Source organism: Otolemur garnettii, unplaced genomic scaffold, assembly GCF_000181295.1.
Source record: "Otolemur garnettii isolate 467f Iridium unplaced genomic scaffold, OtoGar3 scaffold00021, whole genome shotgun sequence".
NCBI lineage: Eukaryota > Metazoa > Chordata > Mammalia > Primates > Galagidae > Otolemur > Otolemur garnettii.
The window spans coordinates 21,813,383-21,830,436 of NW_003852416.1; the positions used below are offsets into that span (position 1 = coordinate 21,813,383).

The 17,054-nt window shown below is 36.6% G+C and overlaps 1 protein-coding gene and 1 pseudogene across 3 annotated transcripts in view; one reads left to right on the plus strand and one right to left on the minus strand.

The window, feature by feature from the left end:
- Nucleotides 1–17,054, plus strand: part of HPSE2 (heparanase 2 (inactive)) — an 807,441-nt gene that overhangs the window by 494,154 nt on the left and 296,233 nt on the right. The gene's annotated exons all lie outside the window — the stretch shown is intronic.
- On the minus strand, nucleotides 10,770–10,860 carry LOC111724342 (annotated as a pseudogene).

Here is a 17,054-nt window from a genome sequence, read left to right on the forward strand (position 1 = left end):
TTTGTAATGCTTAAGTCAGGGACATAAATACACACATTATCTGAGAGGTGTTCATTGTACCCAATAGGTAGGTTTTCACCCCTCCCCTTCTTCCCCCTCTCCATTCTTAATTTCCAATCACTTTACTTCCCTCTGCACAAGTATGCCTGTTGGTTAGTTCCAATTAATTAGAACATATGTGTGGTATTTGTTTTTCCATTCTTGAGCTACTTCACTTAGGATAATGGTCTCTAGTTCCATACAAATTCCTGCAAAAGGCATAAAAATTAGTCTTTTTTTTAATGACTGTATAGTACTATATGGTATACATATACTACATTTTGTTAATCCACTTGTGAATTGATGGGCATTTGGGTTTATTCCACCTACATTTTTGCAATTGTGAATTTTGCTGTAATAAACATTCGAGTGCAGGTATCTTTTTGATAAATGATTTATTTTCCTTTGGGTAGAGTCTCTGAGTCACTGAAGTACACTTTCAGTCTTTATCTTCCTTTGTCATCTTTATTTTTATGTGTACATTGTAGAAATTTTCAATCAAGCTAATTAACATATCCATACCCTACCAAGTTATCACTTTTTGTGATGACAATATTAAAAATCTATTCTTTTAGCAATTTTGAAATATACATTACACTATAATTACCTGTGATCACCATATAGTGTAATAGATCACTAAAACTTATTTCTGAAGTCTAATTATTACTTTGTACCCTTTGATAAGAAGTCCCTTTCCTCATCCCTCCTTCTACCCCTTGACCTCTGATAACCACTTTTCTACTTTCTATTTCTTTTTTAGACTTCAGTATAAGTGAGATAATATAGTATTTGTCTCTTTGTTCCTGATTTATTTCACTTAACATAATGTCATCCATTTCCATCTTCTGGGTATATATCCAAAGGAATTGAAATTGATATTTTGAAGAGATACCTGCATTCTTGTGTTTATTTCCACATTATCCATAGTTGCTAAAATATGGCAGCAACCTAGTGTTCATCAGTGGATGATGGATAAAGAAAATGTGGTATGTATATACACACAGTGGAATACTATACTGCCTTAAAAAGTAGGAAATTCTGTCAAACACTTAATTATTTTGAAAACCACCTCTCTTTTTTTGGATCTCAATGCTATTACTTCACCTTCCCTCTTGGATCTTTCTATGACTTCCTCTTATTTTTTTTTGACAATTTCACTTACTTTTCTTCTAACCACTGTGGCTCTACCCTGACTTCATAGGGTTGCAAATAAACACAGGACATCCAGTTAAATTTGAATTGTTTTTATAGCATAAATGTGTTCCAAACACATGGGATTAACTTATATTAAAAACTTATTCATTGTTTATCTGAAGTTCCAACTTGACAGGGCATCTTGCACTTGTATTTGTGACATCCAGCAGCCCTAGTCATTAGCTTATTCTTCTTTTCCCATTTATGTCAGATATGGACTTGTACTGCTGAAATTTTCCTTCACAAAAATTAAGTTCTACCCATCTGTAGCAGTGAGGTTAGCAGATAGCCCCCCAGCTGACCACTTTTAAGGATCTGCCTTACCTGCACAGAGCCGCCTTCTTCAAGGCCAGTCCTACTCAGGGCAGCCCTCATCAGTGACCGAATGAAATGGGACTACAGAAGTCCAAACACACTGGTATAGTTCAGGACAACTCTGAGAAGCAGTATTTGCTTCAGAGTTGACTGAGGTGTTTTTATCATATACTACAGTTTGACTTTTCTGTCCAGTCTACTTCCTTACCTTCCTTACAAAGGTGTTAATCCTTAAACATCTAGACCCTTATTCAGTTTTTACTCTTGAAGAACCAAACTGCAACATCCATCCTCTCAAGTAACTCATTCTTATGACTTTAACTATGCCACTTTGACCACTTTGATGTGTCCCAAGTATACATCTACAGATTTCTCGTACCTCCATTCACAGCTGCCCACTCTCCAATTGAGGTATGTTTTTCAGACAGAACTAAACATCTTTTTATTCATTTAGCCAACAAATACCTGTTGAGTGCCTACCATGTTCTAAGCACTATATCACTGAAGTTATAACAGTGAACCACATACACACAGATCCATGCCCTTATGTAGCTTATATTCAACTGGAGAAGGCAGATAATAAATAATATAAATAGGTAAAATGTAAGTTATAGAGTGACAAGTGCTAAAGGAAAAAAAAACAAGAGAGAAGGACAAGAAGTATGTATGTGTTGAGGATATGTGAGTGTCTGTTTTGGGGGGGAGTGGGCAGAGGCTGTGGAAATTTTACAATTGGTAGCCCAGCAAGGGGTACTAATCAAAATAAGCACTAAATCTAGATATCAGTGGTTTAGCTCAACAAGAGTTCAGTTTTTATGCATAGGCATTGATATAGGTGATTTCATCACCTCAATCTGTGAGTCAGGCTTCCAGGCTTCCAGACTTCCTCCATATCGCAGTGCTGTCACATAGACATGTTTGTTATATCTAGGGACAGAAGAATATGTAGACAGATCAGTGTCCAGCAAATGCCTTCGCCTGGAAGTGATGCATCACTCCTGTACATTCCTGTTTCCCAAAACTAAGTCACATGCTCCCACCCTAACTACAAGGAAGCCAGGAAATGTCCTCCTGTCTTTATAGGAAGAGGAAATGGTACATTGATCCTTCTATTTTTTTGTTTCCTGCTATAGAAGTCTTTGCTGAAAAAGAGGTATTTGAGTAAAGACCTAAGAAATTTTGCTGCATTTTAAGATGTATTTATTTTAAACATATTATCACTCATAAACCCCTCTATTATTGAAAACTTGCAGTTATATTGTTTTTTTTTAATCTTCTCTACCTAACCAATCCCAAACCTCTCTTATCTATAGTATTATAATAATATCCTCTTCTATATCAAACCCTTCTCTACTCTCTAACTCCTAATCCATCTTCTCTTACATAGTTGAAATGAAAGTTCTAAAGCAAAAATCCTGTTGATTTATAATTTTCATTAAGAACTTTTTATTGATATAACAAACTCAAATGCACCTGTGATTTTCCTACTATTATTTTATGTGTGAAAAATTACAACAATGAGCAAGAATGAAAAAAATATAATACTTAAATAAAATTAAAAACGTTCCTAATTAAAATTTAGCTATTTATTACACATTAATCATTGCTAGCACTAGTTGGTAAACTGAATTTTCTCTAAGAATTAGAGATTTTCAATCTTTTGTGCTTGACAATGGTTTCACTTTTATATCAGCACTTTGCAAATTTCCATCAGTTCCTAAACTGCCCATAATTGGTTAGAAAGAATATATTGCTTCCTTTCTGAGCACTTTGTAAATGGATCTCAGAACCACCTTCTGTTTCTGTTTTCCTACATACACTGTTTCTTCCCCTTTCTTTCTCCCTCCTTCCCCCTCTTTCATTCTCATGGGAGGGAGGGAAATGTCAAGTCCAAGTTATTTTAAAATATTTTCTCAGAAAATTTTATCTTGAAGAAGAAAAGAGCATATTATGGGGAGACCACTATGGTTGTAAATAATGTGTGGTTCTCTAGTCCATCTCTTCCAAAGTAGACAACTTCCTACCCTTTGATGACAGCCTCTTGGTAAAGACACAAGTTAACTCCAGTGGTTTGGAGTTACAGAGAAATACAACTAAAGGTCAGTATTAGAGCTGTTTTCTAGGTTGTGAGTTTTTTGAGAGCAGGAACTCTGTCTTATTCATGTGATGTTCCCTTTACCTTATTCACTGCATGCTATGGCTAGTATTCAATAAATGTTGATTGAATAGACAAATGAATGAAGGTCTTAAATGATCCCTACTAGTTTTGCTTCTGAACATCTAGTAACACATTACCAAATGAAATGTTTTGAACAATTCATATTAATTTTCTAATTCTCAAAATAATACCCTGTTAGGGCTTAAGTGGGTAGAGCAGAGACCATGGCATGTGTAAATACATTAGTTTTTTCTAGTATTACTACTTGTCTGAACTCCCACCCTGAATAAAGGTGGAAAGTGATACCTTTTTTTTGTGTGTGTGTGGTACCTTTTCTTATTTGTGCTCCGACTGTTCACATTGAGTGAGCTGAACTTATGGGAGGGTTTCTTTCTCTAGTTTAATGATAACTGATGCCATCCCACCCACTGTCAGTTTCAGTGTGTGAAAGGAGCTCTGAGTCTTCGGTAGAAAGAGAGAAAGCGAATGAGTTCAAGGTATTCCTTTATTAGAGATTTCAGGCACTAGTCTTTCCCAGAGATTTTAATGGTTCGTCACTGCATCTAACAAATGACAGAAAATGAAACACTATGAAACTAATTTTTCCCCTTGTGGGGTACATTTCACATTAGCACATTCACATAGAATCACTGCTCCTAAGCCTGTGTTCTTCCCAGTAACCAAAATAGGAACTGAATTTCATACCATAGCTTAACATTAATCTCTCAGTTAAAAAGTTTCATGATGTTATTTAGATATTCATTTATCACTGGATATGAATCTCCAAGATGACTCATCTTGCATTTCTGTCGTATCATAAGTGAAGTCCATTAAACCTGTAATTTAGAACTTTATCCTTTATTTGAGTTTCACAACTTATTTAAGATGATTTCTACTAAGAGGAGAAAACCTCTTCTCTATCAGAATTTAATCTCCCTTGTAATTTATCTAGAACAACTTCATAAATTCATGGAAATTGAGAAGAGAGAGAAGATGAACATTGGAGATCTCATTTGATTACCACCTTTATACATAAGCAAATGAGGCTTAGTGAGGATAAAGGATTTACCCAGAAGCCAATATGGAATAAGCATACTGAATTCTTATAATTTTCTCTTACTTCAGTATTAATTTTGAATGTAAATCTAACTTTCTCATACCAAAAGCAGAGCTCAAGCACCCTTGACACAGTTTTCAGTTCTATGACTTCTCCCAGTTCCTCAATGTAGTTTGTCCAGATATCTACATATATAACTACCTCTTGGTGACTACTTCCCTATAGGAGAGCTAGATACAAACTATTTGACTTCTGTAGTGTACCCCTACAGAACTCATACATGCTTGCCCTAAAGCCCCATGATTAATTAGAACTTTCCAGAGGAAACTACTTGAGTAATAGCCTGAATCCCAATAAAGGTTTTGTCCCACAGGTCTCTCTCTCTCTCTCTCCCCACCCCTCGTCTCTTCTCTCCCTCTCCCCACCCATGTCCTCTCTCCCTCTCCCTCCACCTCCTCTCTCCCTCTCCCCCTCTGTTCTCTGATTGAGCACTCTTCAGTCTCCAGATTTCCCATTAGTCCTCATGGGCACCCCATTTGTGCTAGCATCTCTAATTAAATGCTTCTGTAATTTTGTGGGTTTGGTTGTGCTGCCTTCTCTGTGTCTCACCTGAATGACAAACCTGAACACAACTGAGAGAGCATCCTCCCACTTAGGGCTCTCCTAGAGAATGACTATCTTGGATTATGGCCACTCTCAAGAGAGAAACCTCAAGACCAAATTAGAAAGAAGTCGTAACAAAATGAATCTCTTGACTCCTTCTATGTGTAGATTTGATCTTGGGTGATGTTGTGTCTAATATGCTTGTATTAAGCATATCTGTGCTACAGAGGGCCAAGTATTTAATTCCCTTATGTTAAACTATTGCCAAGAAATCTTGATGGAATGAGAGAATCTGCACATATAAGTAGGTACAAGTAGTTAGGCAGGAAGGACAAGAAACAAGGACTCATTCATACAGAACTTCCAGGTTGGTCTCCTCAGTGCAATAGGGATTTTATTAGGACTTAAGATAGAGTTGTTTTTATTTTTTAAAAAATATTTTGTTGTAAGGCAAAAGAAAATATAGAGCAGCAGTCCCCAGTCACTTTGGCATCAAGGACCAGTTTCATGGAAGACAGTTTTTCCATAGACTGGGGTGTGGGGTGGTGCTTTGATGTGAGTCTGTAAGTAATTGATTTATCATGTTTTCTGTGCAGTCAAACCCCTCTGGTAATGATAATATGTATTAACAGTTGCTACTCAATGCTAGCATCACCACCTCAGCTCCACGTCAGATCATCAGGCATTAAAATGTCATAAGGAACATACCACCTAGATCCCTCTAATGTGCAATTCACAGTAGGGTTCCTAGGAGAATCTAATGCAGCTGCTGATCTGACAGGTGGTGGAGCTCAGGCAGTGATGTAAGCAATGAGGAGTGGCTATAAATACTGGTGAAGCTTCTGGTGCTTGGCCTGCTGCTCACCTCTTGCTGCGCAGCCTGGTTCCTAACAGAACTTGGATCCATAGACTAGCACCATTCCACTGCTAGAGGGTTGGGGACCACATTATAGAGGAAAGCAGCAAATTAATAATGCTAATAGAAAAGAAACAAAACTGAAAACTGTCTTGTTTTCAAAAAGCTTTACTCTTTGAAAATCTCTAGTATCACATAATATTGTACCTTATTTGTTTGACAGTTATAAAAACTCTAGGGATATAATTCAGTTTAATTTTCCCTTGGTTTCTTATCTCTAAAATGAAGGTAAGAATATTATTTGGTTATTATGAATATTTGATGACAGTTTACATGTTTTTATATTCTTGTATGTATAAAAAAAAACCTGTTGGTTTGAATTTAATTTGTCTATTGAAATATCTCCCCATTTCTATATCTTTTTAAGTCTTGGGTTAACTTGTGTTATTGTGCTTACTTACAAATTAAGCCTACCCAATTGTCAGGGATGGGAGTAAATGGCTTTAGTAATTTAACCTTGATGACCTCCCAACCATTTATTTTTTAATCTCCAAGAACTTCAAGTTGTTTTTATAACCTGGAAGATGTATGTATACAGTTTAGCAATGGTGACTGGCTGTTTTCTTTTTTTTTTCTCCACAGATTTTTTTTTTCATGTATACATTAATGCATTTATGGGGTACAATGTGCTGATTTCATATAGAATTAGGAATGCTTACATCACACTGATTAATATATACCTCATCTTGTTTACTTAATTATTGTGTTTATTTATACTAATAGATCTGACATGTACCCTTGCATTATGTACCCTCCCTTGATCTGACTTCCCCCTCCCTTCTGATTCCCCCCTCCTTCATCTGGGGCCATAGTTGTGATCTATTCTTCATATGAAAGTGTAAGTGATTATAAATTGGTTTCATCATAGTACTGAGTACACAGGATATTTTTTCTTCCAATCTTGAGATACTTTACTAAGAAGGATATGTTCCAGCTCCATCCATGTAAATGTAAAAGTGGTAAAGTGTCCATCTTTTTTAAGGCTGCATAATATTCCATGGTATACATATACCACAATTTATTAATCCATTCATGGGTCAGTGGGCATTTGGGATTCTTCCATGACTTGGCTATTATGAATTGAGCTGCAATGAACAATCTGGTGCAAATATCTTTGTTATAAAGTGATTTTTGGTCTTTTGGATATACACCTAGTAGAGGAATTGCAGGATCAAACAGCAGATCTACTTTTAGATTCCTGAATATTCTCCATATTTCTTTCCAAAAGGGATATATTAGCTTGCACTCCCACCAGTAGTGCAGAAGTGTTCCCTTTTCTCCACATCCACGCCAACAACTATAGTTGTGGGATTTTGTTATGTGAGCCAGTCTTACAGGAGTTAGACGATATCTCAAAGTGGTTTTGATTTGCATTTCTCTGATGATTAAAGATGATGAGCATTTTTTCATGTGTCTGTGTGCCATGCACCTATCTTCTTCAGAGAAGCTTCTGTTCAAGTCCCTTGCCCACAATGAAATGGGCACAGATTTTTATTTTGAAAATTTTTAAACATGAAGGAAAGTTGGAAGATTAATCAATGTTTATATTTTTCCGCATTTGCCTTTTCTCTTTATCAGTTATCTATCCATGTAATTTTTGCTGAATTATTTGAGGATAAGTTATAGACATCACATTTCACTCCTTAGCATGCTTCTCCTAGCAACAGGAGCATTCTCCTAAATAACCACACTGCCATTACTACAGCTAAGACACTTGACATGTATTGATTCAATATCATCTAATACACAGTATATATCCTAATTTTCCTAATTACCCTAATAATGTCTGTGCTAACTATTCCTACGCTCTAACCCCCACTAATTCTGAATCCAAGCAAGGATCATGCTTACATTTAGTTTTCTTTAATCTAGAACACTTCCCCAAATTATATTGATTAAAGGTGCAATAGGATTAAAAGGTGCTAAATGGGAAGGCTGTGGCAGCAATTTGAGTAAATGACATAGTGACTTGAATTAGGGTAGTGGTGGCAGGGATGGAAGAAGGACAAATCCGGAAAAGGTTTAGTTTGATGACCAGCTTTGGTTATAGAAGGTATAAAAAGGGAGGAATGTAGGATAATTTCTAGAGTTACTGAGAAGTGACTATGTGATTCATGAAATTAGGAAATTTAAGAAAAGAAATAGATTAATTGGGGTGGCTAATGTGTTTATCTTTTACATGTACCATTTGGAATTCCCATGAGTCAATCAGATAGAGATGATTGATATGAATAGTCTGGACTTACACAAGAACCCTGGATTGGAGATTTAATTTAGGACTAAAATATTAGTATACAGTTATGGGGTAAAGCCATAAGGGATGGATCAGATTGCCTAGACAGAGTATTAAGTGAAGAGAAATAGGTGACAAAGTATTCTTAGTAAAGAATTAACAGAAGCTCCTACTCCAGTACTCTTTCCCTGTGGTTATTGTTGCTTAGGTTTTCAGAATTTTAAGTTCTGACGTTGTTCCACTGATTTGCTCTTTAGACACCAACTAAAGTCAGAAATTTTGGGTTTCATCATAGATTTCCTTTGCCCCAACTAGACTTGAGAATCACTGGCTCTGATCCCATAATAATACAGTGATCATGTTTCATCTAAAATACCCTTATGTAAGAATGAGATTGTTTCTTTCTCCCAGAGAAGCCATACCCTAGTTAAGAAGGGACTGCTATGCCTGGCATGCTGGCTCACACCTGTAATACCAGCAACCTGGGAGGCCAAGGAGGGTGTATTGCCTAAGCTCAGGAGTTCAAGACCAGCCTAAGCAAGAGTGAGACCCCATCTCTAAAAATAGCCAGGCATTGTGATGGGCATCTATAGCTCCATGTACTTGGGAGGCTGAGGCTTGAACCCACCAGTCTCAGGTTGCTGTGAACTATAGCACCACAGCACTATACCAAGGGTGACAAAGTGAGACTGTGTCTCAAAAAAAAAAAAAAAAGAAAAAGAAAAAAGAAAAACGAGGAACTGCTAGATCTCTTCCATTGTTACTTAGTTCAATCCCAGAACATTCTGAGGCACTTTATGCAAATCAACCAGACATAATAAAGATGATCATGCATCAGCTGTGCATGTGCACATGTGCATTTCTGCAATCAAGATTGTAATTCTGTGATGGAATACTTCCAGACTGATGTAGCAAGGAAAAAAAAAAGGAAACATGAAGAATGTTCAGTCAGCTCCATTTAATACTTTGACTTTATCAAATTTGTAGGCTGTTTAGCTTAGTTCTCAGTGTATGGATAAAAGACTCAGTATTCAGTCATTTCTCCGCATTCCTCTAAGAAATCTTTTGTATTCCCTCCACAGGTGGAAGTCTAAATCACTAACAACACTAAAGTGTGTGTGTTGGACACTTGTGGATTCTATTAATATTACCAAGAATTTTCCCATTTATAATATGAATATCATCATATAAATATCTACAAAATGGAAATTCTTATTCAATGAACTCCAAGGAGGAGATGAAGGAGATGGGGCAATGTAAGGGGGAAAGGGAAAGCCTAGCTACTTCTTGTACAAAAAGGGAAGACTGACCCCACTAGAGAAGGCTGAGTATTCAGCTGCCAATACCTGTTTCTTAATTAAACATAATGCCATTTTTTTGTTTTGGTGGTGGTTGTTATTTTAATATCTATGACTCTCTTGCTTTTGCTTTCTGCTTCATATGTGGAGGAGATAGTAGGAATTTTTCTCTTGAATATTAGCCTCACCAAAGAGAGCTGTAAAAGATGATTAGGGCATTTGATCATTTTGTTCTTTTCTATTTTGGTCCTAGCTGTCTCTCTGCCTTCACTGTATATGTGTATGTGTGTATGAAGGTGTGTATATCTATACAGATATACAAAAATATTTTAAAATATGTATATATTTGTTTATCCCAAAGATGATCCAAATTCCCTGACATTGATTTTAATCTAAATGGTCTCCATTAAGGCAAGAATAAGATTAAAAGTTCAGAATTGCAGCTAATGCTGAAAACTTTGAAAGCACAGCAATATTTGTTTGTTGAATTTTTTTACAATAAAAATACATTGTATTTATTGTTTTGGAGTCTGGTATTTTTCACTTACCAACGTATTAATATTTTTCCCATGTCAAAAATATATTCAATAGTGTTTATTGCATTCCATTCTATAAATTTACTTATTCATCCCCTATTGTTGGACATTTAGTCAGTCTCACTGTTTCTTGGTCTCTGCCATTAAACAAAGCTATGATGAACATTCTTATGTACTTTTGCATTTAACTATGTATAATTTCTGCAGGCAAAAAAAATTTCTTTTATTGTTGGGTATTCATTGAGGGTACAAAGAACCAGGTTACAATGATTACATTTGTTAGGTAAAGTCCCTCTTATAATTGTGTCCTGTCCCCAAAAAGTATGTCACACACTGTGACCCTCCCATGTCCCTCCCTCCTTCCCTCTCTCTGCTCACCCCTTCCGCCAGCCCCTGCCATGTACTAGGTCATTAATTGTCCTCATATCAGAATTGAGTTCCAGTGCACTACACATTCGGAGAGACTTCTCTAGTAACAAACTATAGAAATGATCCCCAAAAGTATAGTATTTGCCGAAAAAAAATTATAGGAGTGGAGTTTTTAAATCAAAGGATGTATACTTTTTAAAGCTTTTGATATACATATACAGTATATCATATACAGAGTATATATTACCAAATGTCCTTTTCCAGAGAAGTTTTTAAAGTCTTTTGAAGATTATTAAATTCTCAATTTCCACATACAAATTTGGGCTCAGAGCAGCGAACTACAAATTATAGGGAAACCATTACTCTATGTCCTAAAAGTGTCTAGACCAGGATAATTGAGATACTTATCATTGCAGACTATCTAAGATTAAGTCCTATCCACCCTTGTGAACTAATTTAGAGAAAGAGAGCCAATCTAAGAACTGGTCCTCTGATTATTGGTGTACTAATGGAGAGATGAACCCATAGTATCTGAGATGTAGAAAAATAAAAGCCCAGAGCATTATTTGAAAAAATACTAGGAAAATATAAGGAGATAATATTATAGTAGAAAAATATTTAAACTGTAAAGGAATAGATTCTTGTATATGTTCCTACTGAACTAAATATTTCTGATATACAGAATGTTCTTCACTACTGAGTGGAGGTTCCTGTGCCTCTGGCAAGGATCTTGGAAACAAATCACCATAAGTAAACTTTTAAATAGAGTCAGGTGAAGTGGAAGTAAAGGGCCTGCACAAGATGAGGGAATAGATTGTCCCTAATCAAACATCATTCTTTGCTGGCCTCATGAGCTACTTCAGCCAAATGGAAGAACTCCTCTCAGACATGGAATCAGCCCAAGTGCCCATCAATAGATGAGTGGATTAATAAAATGTGGTGAATGTATACCATGGAGCACTACTCAGCCATAAAAAATGGTTAACTAATACCTTTTGCAACAACCTGGGTGAAACTAGAGACCATTTTTCTTTTCTTTTCTCTATTTTTTTTTTTTTGGATTTTTTTTTGGCTGGGGCTGGATTTGAACCCTCAACCTCCATCATATGGGGCCTGCACTCTACCCCTTTGAGCCACGGGCACCACCCTAGAGACCATTTTTCTAAGTGGAGTTTTTCAAGAATGGAAAAAGAGACACCACATGGACTTACTATTAAACTGGAACTAAGTGATTAACACCCATGTTCACATTTGGTAGTAAAACTCAACAGAAAGCAAGCAGGAGAGAGGAAGCAAGAAGGGAGGAGTAAATTCACATGTAACTGGTACAACACACACTGCCTGTATGAAGGGTACATTTATGACTTTGACTCAAACTATAGAAAAACAATTCATGTAACTAAAACATTTGCACTCCCATAATATTCTGATATTTTACAACAATTAAAAAAATCTTCTTATAATACATGTATTTCCTAGAAACCTCTGGTGTCTAATAAATTCCTGTTCAAAATCTCAGCCTCCTAGCAATAATTCTCACATCCAATACTTTTTGCTAATGATGCTTCTCTCTCTAGAATTAGTACATGGAAGTTTTTTTTTTTTTTTTTTTTTGTAGCCATGTCCAAGGATGGACTCTTTCTTCTTATTTTCCATAAGTGTTCTTGTAGTGAATCAAATTAATCAATAAGTAATAGGCATCTTATTTGCATTAGGCACAATTCTAGGACTTCATTTATTATCTGACCTTTATAAATTCTAATATGGAGGGCATGATAATATTTTGGGTCTCTATGTATCACCATCCATTAAGACCCTATATTAAATATTCCTCAAAATGTCTCAGTGTTTTCTTTTTCTCAATTTATAGTCACCTGGGTAAATGACCATAGGTCTCTATAAGGAAAAAGAATAATTTTAGTATGTAATGGTGTAATTTTACTCTTAAAAACCTGGCAGATTTTCAGTTCTGGATCTGCAAATTGGCTCAGGGCCGAGAACTAGCAAGGAATTGGCACTTTTCATTAAAGCACTATCCTCAGTCTCCCACTTATCCATTTTTATCTTTTTTATGCTTGTAGATGTTAAGTAACACTCATATTGGCTGCCTATCTATTTGCTTCTAGAGATGTCCTGCTGTAACCATCTATATACCACTCCCTATCAGTCAAGTTCCATTGGTTGCTGACCCCTGTGACCTTGTTAGCCATTATGGTAATTGCAACTTTTGGCTTCTAGAAGTTAAGCACAGATACCTGGGCTCTATCTCTCACCCTCCTCATAACCTTCAATCCTCCTGGTTATTGACAAATCCAAACTGGCCTGCAGGTAATAGCCATCACTGAATTTTTTAGTAATGCTGTGCCTCTCTTACCAGCACATTCCCAATGGTCTTAGTGAATAGTGGCTTTTGGTCTCTTTCCTGAAACATAATCCTCTGCTAAGTCTTCTGGCCTTTTTAATATATCCATTCCAACACAGCCTCTTCCTTCAAGTTCTCTTATATGTACCTCCCTCTATTCTCTGCTAGGGCAGCTCAGGTACTTTTACTTTGCTCAACATGACTTTTACTTTTTCCAGGCTTCTAAAAGTCACCCTAGTAGAAAGTTTGCCTCATCATCTGGGATCCTTTCCAGGGTGTTAAATCCCAAGTCTCATGAGTGCAACTGAAAGCCACTGAGTTCTTGATTATTCAATCTTACATCCTGATACCCTTGATTAAGCACCGTCAAAATCCAATCCTAGGAGAACATCCTTGGATCCCGTTGATACATCCCTGCTAATTCTCATAACTCTTTGATTGCATGGTGTCTTCATTTTCTTGTTGGGTTATGCTGAGATTTCATCCTACTTATAAGCCTGATAGCCAGGTAGGTAGAAGATGGGGGTAGCTCCTGAGGGGTCAACCATTGTCTTGTAGGGAAGAGGCTTCACAGTAGTTTGCAACACAGAGAAGGTGCTACCTTTTATTAGGGAAGGGTGAGTCACCTTCTAAGTTTGGCTTCATAAGGATCTTTGGCTCCAGTATCTGAGGCGTCTATCTAGATGTCCCTATCCCGTATTTCTGCATTTGGGGCTTTTCTATCATGTCCTTGATAGCATAACAGACCAGCATTTATTGTGCATTCACATGTCTCTGAAGCTCTTACAGATTAGATTTCAAAGGTGCTTAATCACGGGTATCTGGATATAAGACTGAAGTCTTCTGCTTTGCTGTTTTCTGTTCTTCTACCTCAGAATATAATGACCAGCTTATTAATTAATGACCAGAAAAGTCATAAGGCTCTCACATTTAGCCATTAGTTACTTGTTAACTGCTCTTAGTTTGTCATTATTTTTCTTCAGGGCCTTAATAAAATTCTGCAGTAACCTGCAACTCTGCTATCTTTGTAAACATCTTCTCTCTCTTTTAAATCCCTAAGTTATTGTGCTGCATCCCTCTACCTGGCTATTTTCTCAGTTCACCATTTGAAATCTTTAGCAAATGAGCCTTCAGGGACTACTCATCCATGCCCAGCGACTACACTCAGGATGGCCCCCGTTTTCTCTGCTAGGTGGTGATTGAGCCAATCCCCAATCCACATTTTACTACCTGTTTTCATGGACCATTTTCTCTATTACTTGTAGTAATTTAAGTCTTCCAAGAAGCCAATACTAAAATCAGATTAGATTTGCTAGAGATTGACTGGGGGCAGGAGGGAATTGGTAAAGGTAAAGAAAGCCTTCAGACCAGACTAGTGTCTATGGAGAGAAGAAAAAAAAAAGGATATGGTAGAACAAGTCTTAGATTACAACACACTTCCAAAAAAGGGTTTAAGTAGGCTGATGGCAAGTCCTCAAGCCAAAATTTTCTTCAGAAGTCCTAGATTTGCTAGAATGGACTTACCTTAGTATCCTTGGTTACCATGCTCAGTGATTGTAAACAGCTCAGGGCAAGTGTGACCTCAATATGAACACAGTGGTAAAAGCAGAAGGACAGTAGCTGAAGTTATGCTCAGTGTAGCAAGAGATCTGAGTGGTGCATTTTTATGGCTGTGCCCCCTACTCCACAAGAAAAACAAATAGTTATGCCTAGGGATCAGATGCTAACATACCATTAATATCATAATTTCTTATTCCAAATGGATTTGCACAACACTTCTTGGCCAGTGTTAAAAATGACCCCCATTTGTGGATTTGTTTCAATATGAAAACATGCACCGAGGTTTTCACAGCTGACTGACAAGTGGGTTTTTTGAAATATGATAAAATTGTAAAGCGAGAACTTCCTATATTTATGGGAGGCAACTTGGATTATTTCGAGGCACTCTGAGATATAAATCAGCAAGTGTGTGCTCTATCACTATTCCAACAGCTTGAGGAAAGGGATTTCTCTTTTTATGCCCTTTCTGGACAGAGTTTCTTCAAGCCTAGCAACAACATTTGAACCTTCTTATCTAAAAGAAAAATAATATACTATACAAGTGTGGCTTTTGTATGTGACCAATATGACTAGTGCATATGTTTCTGTCTCATTTCCTCCCATGTTGATAATCTGCTGGTTGTGTCCAAGTTACAATGTCTCAGCCTATAAATTCCTGGAAAGCAAGGACCATGTCTCATCTTTGATTACACTTATTACCCAAGTGACTAATTCAGTGCCAACAAATACTTGATGACCTCCTTCCTTAACTCTCTCCTTCCTTCTTTAGGCCAGCTCTTTGTAGTTTCACATCAGAATCATAATCTTTGGAGAATGCCCAATATATTTGTATAATCATTGCTCTTCCTAGGATTATTTAGCACCTACACTCTCCACTCTTGGGAGAGCTAGGTCTTTCCTAGAGCCAAAATGGTTTTAAGTCAAGTAAAAAGTATTATACTTACTACTCTACAATAAGATTTGTCACTGGCTCAGTGGAACCTTTGTCAAAAAACTGGTTAGTGTGTCATCATGGCATCTTAAGAAATTTCTTTCTAAGAAAATGTCTTTATGATGAAAGATACCAGTTCCCATAATATCTCTACCCAAAATATCACTCTCCAACTCCCATCTCCATCACCACCACATCCCAGACTAACAAGTCATATTCAGAAGTTTCAAGAAAAATATATGGAAATCCAATTTTTTTTTTTTTTTTTTGCAGTTGTTGGTTGGGGCTGGGTTTGAACCCACCACCTCCAGCACATGGGGCCAGTGCCCTACTCCTTTGAGCCACAGGTGCTGCCCAAAATCCAATATTTTTTTATGGTCACTAAAATGTTCTGGAAAACTATAGTCTGCGGATGTTCAAGCAATAATATGCTCTCTTGAGAATTCATCCCAGTATTTCAGTAGTCTCCTACATTTTTTCAATTTGTGTATACTATCAAGAAGAGTATATTGACACCTATTTTCTTATTTAAAACTTAAAATAGCCTTGGAAAGTAGGCAGGACAGGCATTATTACTGACATTTGAAAAACAAGCAATCTGAAGTAGCACAGAGATAAATGATTTGTCCAAGGGAACACAGTAAATTTGTGGCCAGTAATCATAAGACAGAGAGATGAGGTGGACTATAATATTTAGGAAATAAAATAATAAATATGTACTTAGTATCAATTTGTGCTGGGCACTGAACCTAAACTTAGGAACATGAGGTCAAAAAAGATCTAGTCATTAAAGAATTTAGGACCTGTAAAATGATTCTCCAACTTTTCTACTATGTGATCATTTTTATTGAAACGAATAAACATATTTGTATTATAAGTATAAATTGGCAAGATTACAAATCAAATAGTAAAGAGGCGCCCATAATGAAAAGAAAGGGTCTCCTGCTCCTTTTCTTCCCACCATTGCCTCATCTGAGCCCTTCCCTCCAGAGGCAGCCTTTCATTAGAACAAGTATATTGTAGTTTTTTTCTGTTAGCATTTTTATCAGGAAAAGGTAAAGCTATACAGAAAAGCATAGAAAATAATATAGTAAATACTTATCATTCACCAATAATCAACTTTGTCAAAATTGATAACTTTTTAAAAAATTTTTTTTTCTTTTTAATTGAATGGTAACTATGTACATTAATGCACTTCCGGAGTACAGTGTGGTGTTTTCACACACAATCCAAAGCACTTCCATCAAACTGGTTACATAGCCTTCATGTCATTTTCTTAGTTATTGTGTTAAAATGTTCATATTCTACTCTTAGAAAGATTCACTTGTACCCTTGTAAGATAAACCACAGAAGTGATCCCTCCAATCTCCCTCCCTCCACCCATTCCCTTTTCCCTCCCCCTCCCCGTATTCTTAGGCTATTATTAGGTTATAGCTTTCAAATAAAAGGTAATTCGTTTCATAATAGGGGTGTGTACATTGGA